The 4056-nt window shown below is 45.0% G+C and overlaps 1 protein-coding gene and 1 long non-coding RNA gene across 3 annotated transcripts in view; one reads left to right on the forward strand and one right to left on the reverse strand.

Annotated features, from left to right (window-relative positions):
* Nucleotides 1–279: 279 nt before the first annotated feature.
* Nucleotides 280–3525, reverse strand: LOC103600110. Its single transcript, XR_551365.1, has 3 exons — nucleotides 3266–3525; nucleotides 2540–2689; nucleotides 280–381 (listed from the first exon to the last, which is right to left on the reverse strand). It is a non-coding gene; the product is annotated as an uncharacterized LOC103600110 (long non-coding RNA).
* Nucleotides 3526–3827: 302 nt separating this feature from the next.
* The window catches only part of SMAD4 (SMAD family member 4), a 59250-nt gene continuing 59021 nt past the window's right edge, over nucleotides 3828–4056 (forward strand). For both annotated transcript variants that reach the window (XM_008584337.1, XM_008584338.1), the window contains exon 1: nucleotides 3828–4008. The gene's annotated coding sequence lies outside the window, so the exon portion shown is untranslated. The remainder of the gene's footprint in view (nucleotides 4009–4056) is intronic.

The raw sequence follows: 4056 nt of genomic DNA on the forward strand, positions 1-4056 counted from the left end.
GCTGCCTACGACCCAAACAGAAACAAACCCAAAAGTCAAATTGTTTGTGAAATAGGAAGTCAGCTTTATTCAGGAATACTGGTAACCTGAGGGAAATGTTAGGCTAACCCACCTCCTTGGTAAACCTGAAGGAAAATGGCCAGACTAAAACCATATCAAAGAATCAAATTTACTGAGGGAGTTTTAAGGAGGAGGGGGAGACGTGAGCTGTGGAGGACTGCATGTAAGGGTCCAGGGGCAAATTCTCATCAAGGCTCCGTCTGGCTTCTGTTCTTGTCCTTGACATTATCTTAGGATCCTGCAGGACTCTAATTTACTTCAGTGTGGAATCAGCACAGCTTTATTAATATCTTCCTTGGTTTCTCAGGGTCTGGATAGCACCTGTCTCATAAAAAGACATAAAAGAAAAAAAGTAAATCAAATGATTAGATGTGTCAGCTGTTATAGACAAGTCAGTCAAGATGAGACTTGAGATTAGACAATTGGATTTAGCCAATGTGAAGTTCACTGTTGACCTTCACAACAGCAGTTTTGATATAGTGGTGAGGATAAAAGCATAAATGGAGTGAGTTGAAAAGAGAGTGGGACAGTTACACCCAGCTGATAACCTAAAACATGCCACATATGTAACCTCTTGTGCGTTGTGATTCTATTACATATGTACGTAGTCTTAACATACATATAGTGTTTGACATGTTTTTGAACTTTATGTAAATACTATTATGATATGTATTCTGTTGCAGAAGGGGAGGAGAATAACTAGAGACAAAGTATAGAAAAGCTTTAGTTTTGTTGCAAAGGAAGCAGGGAAATGGGTGGTAGCTGACAGTGGAAATGGGTCAAAGAGAAGACCTTGCAGGACTGGAGAAATAACAGCTGCTGTAAGCTTATGGGTATGAACCAGTAGACAGGCAAACATTGACAATATAAAATAGGGGATGATAACTGCTGGAGTAATGGTGATGATCTCGGTTAGGCAAGATGGGACTGGGATCTATTGCCTTAGTGGAGAGACTGGCTTTAGCTAGGAGCATGGAAATTCAACTGTGTAGAGGTGGGGAAGATGGAGAAGAGGCTGGTATGTGGGTATGGGTAGATGTGATGGTGGGCTTCTGTGAAAGTGGAAGCAATGAGATTAACTGAGAATGAGAATGGAGGGGAGGACATGTAGGTTAGAGCACAGAGAAGGTATGAAATCTAGAAAAATGGAGGAGGGAAGTAGGATTGCTGGGCAGCACTAGGGGTCCACCTGAGATTCATGGTGATGAAATTAAAGTGAAACTAGTCACTGTGATTGTAGTTTTCTCTAGCCACATTCAGATGTATGGATGCTGGCATAGCGTAGATGGAGGATTTGCTTCTGGCCAACAGAGTATGGCAAAGGTGACAGGATGTGTGTGATTATGTGTATATGATTATGTTACATAAGATTGTAACCAGTGTCTTGCTGAGACTCTCCTCTTTGTTGGCTTTGAAGAGGCAAGCTGCCATACTGTGTGCTTCCCTATGGAGAGGGATACATGGCAAGGAACTGAGAAGGCCTCCAGGCAACAGCCAGCCAGGGACTGAGGCCCTCAGTCCTGCAGCCTGCAAGGAACTGAATGCTGTCAACAATGATGTGAGCTTGGAATCAGATCCTTTTCCCCAGTTGAGCCTCCCTTTGCAGTGGACCCAACTAAACTGTGCCTGGACTACTGACCCATAGAAACTGTAAGACAATACACGTGTGCTGTTTTAAGCTTCTAAATTTGTGGTGATATTGTTATACCGCAATAGGTAACTACTGCAGATAGAATGGAGGAAGTTTAGTTATAGCAATGTTATTCAAATTTTTAAAACTCCTTCTGAGGTGTATTACCTAAGAATCATATGTTGATCTATTATCAAATAATTTTCAGTCATCTATCAGCTGACAGATCTTCCTTCAAGTTTGTTGACAGCAAATAATTGTAAACTACTTTACTTGCAAAATAATTTAATACCCATTCATTAAGGTCATTTACTTTCTCAGCATAGCCACCAATTTTTGAATTGTCCCTTTGAATTGCCCTGGGGGCTACTGGGCTAATTCACTTTAGTAGTGGGTGGGAATTTTGACTTTCTTCTGTAAGGTGACAGAACAGTTTTGAAAGAGGATGCTGTGTCCTCAGCTGCCTTCTTAAGCTGAGCAATTTTAGAAAATAGTACAAATGGCAGTGAAAGATCCAGAAATGAATTCTCTTAACACTAGTCTTGAAAAGTCTTCTTAAACCCCAGGGATAAGGGAACACCAGTTTGAAGCTTTAGGGACTTGTTGGTAGAAGAGGGAAGAGCCCAGGCTGTGATGGCAAGGAGGACAGAATGGGGCACTGTGTGTGAATGGTGGTGGTGGTGGGGTGTGTGTAGAGAGTTTCTGGGCGACAGGACCTAAGAAACAACTGATAAATTGAACAGTTTATCCTTGCAGGTCAAATTCCTCAATTGTGATCAACTCTGCTGGGTCAAATCCAAATTTACTCTTTTTAGTTTTACTTTTGAGAAAATTTTCATTTCATTTCACCTCTCCCAATGGATAAGACGGCCATTTCAAGATACACTGCAGCCTATTCATTCAGCCTCTCTTTGGTTTCCAACATGCTCAGGTTAACCACAGTGATCCTAACTTGCGTTTCATGTCACCTCTTGTGCTGCATACCCTAAACATCGAGTCCTGTTGGAACGAATGGAAAGCAAAGTGCAAGACCATGAGAGGAATTCGTAGCGATACGTCGGACTCATATTTGGCCGAATTTATGTGGCGAGATGGATTTGGAAACAATGCTTTCAACTCCTTTACTGCATACATCATAACAATTTCCTGTTAATTAATATGACGTTTTGGCTTTTGGTTTTAGTATGTTTTGGTACAAATATCCAGAGACAAATTCTTCATTTGACTACATCTGAGAGACGAGTTGTTCAAATGGTCCGAAATGACTCTAGAACTGTCTAATAATTTTGGAGGGGACCCCCCCCTCCAAAGAAAGCATTTCCTGCTTGGTAAATACACACACACACATATAAAATATATAATTAGTGTGTGTTTTCTGAAGCTTTTTAAATGAATGAAATGAAGAAATACATGCCTCTTGTAAAAATATTAAATAAAAGAAGTATAAAGTCAAAAGTAGAGTTTACGCCTTTCCCCACCCAGCAGGTAACCTAGTTAACAGGTGTGTCTCAGGACTCGAAGGTTCCTTCCAACTCTTAGATTTCGCCTAAATCTCTTCCAACGAGAACCACTCACATTTCATAACAGCTGGCAAAGCTCTTAAATGTGTGATTCCTTGACTGTCTCTCGAGTTTAAACACCGTTGGAGCTCGTGATTGGAGACTGGTGAAAAGGGGGAGACGGTGCGGCCATCGCCAGTTTCTTCCCAAAGCAAACCGCTACAGGCCCCTTTTCGCCAAAGTTAGCGATTGGCTGTTGCAGTCTAATTTTTATGCCCATGCAGGTCCCCAAAACAAAACAACCCCCCAAAGGCCCGGCTGATCGCTATTTATAAACACTTACTGGACGCCCACTCTCTACGCGGAGCTCTCCCGAGCTGCTCGGGTAATTTTTTTGCAAACGGATGCCAATTTCTCTGATGACCACCCCCTCAAGTAGGCTTCCCTCCACCGTGGCCCAGCAGCGTCTTCCGCCCGGGCCGGGTCTAAGGCCGGGCCCCGGAGCCGTCCGCCACCCGGTGCTGCCCTGCGGACGCCTGCGCAGAGCGACCCTCCCGTCACTAGGGGCGGGAGGCGGGCAGCGGGGAGAAAGGAAAGCTGATGGGGGGGAAAGAGCCAAACCCTGAAATTACCCGGATGTGGTCTCCGCGTGCGCATGCTCAGTGTCCTCTCGACAAGTTGGCAGCAACAACACGGCCCTGGTCGTCGTCGCCGCTGCGGTAACGGAGCGGCTCGGGTGGCGGAGCCCGCGTTCGCGCCCGCCCGCTCTCCTCGAGAGGTCTTTCCCGCCCTCCCCTCGGCTCCGCGGCCGCCGAGGGGGTGAGAGAGGGTGAGGGGAGCCGGGAGGACCGCGAGAGAGGCCCCCCC

The sequence above is a fragment of the Galeopterus variegatus genome, unplaced genomic scaffold (assembly GCF_000696425.1).
Source record: "Galeopterus variegatus unplaced genomic scaffold, G_variegatus-3.0.2 Scaffold3229, whole genome shotgun sequence".
In the NCBI taxonomy this organism is placed as follows: Eukaryota; Metazoa; Chordata; class Mammalia; order Dermoptera; family Cynocephalidae; genus Galeopterus; species Galeopterus variegatus.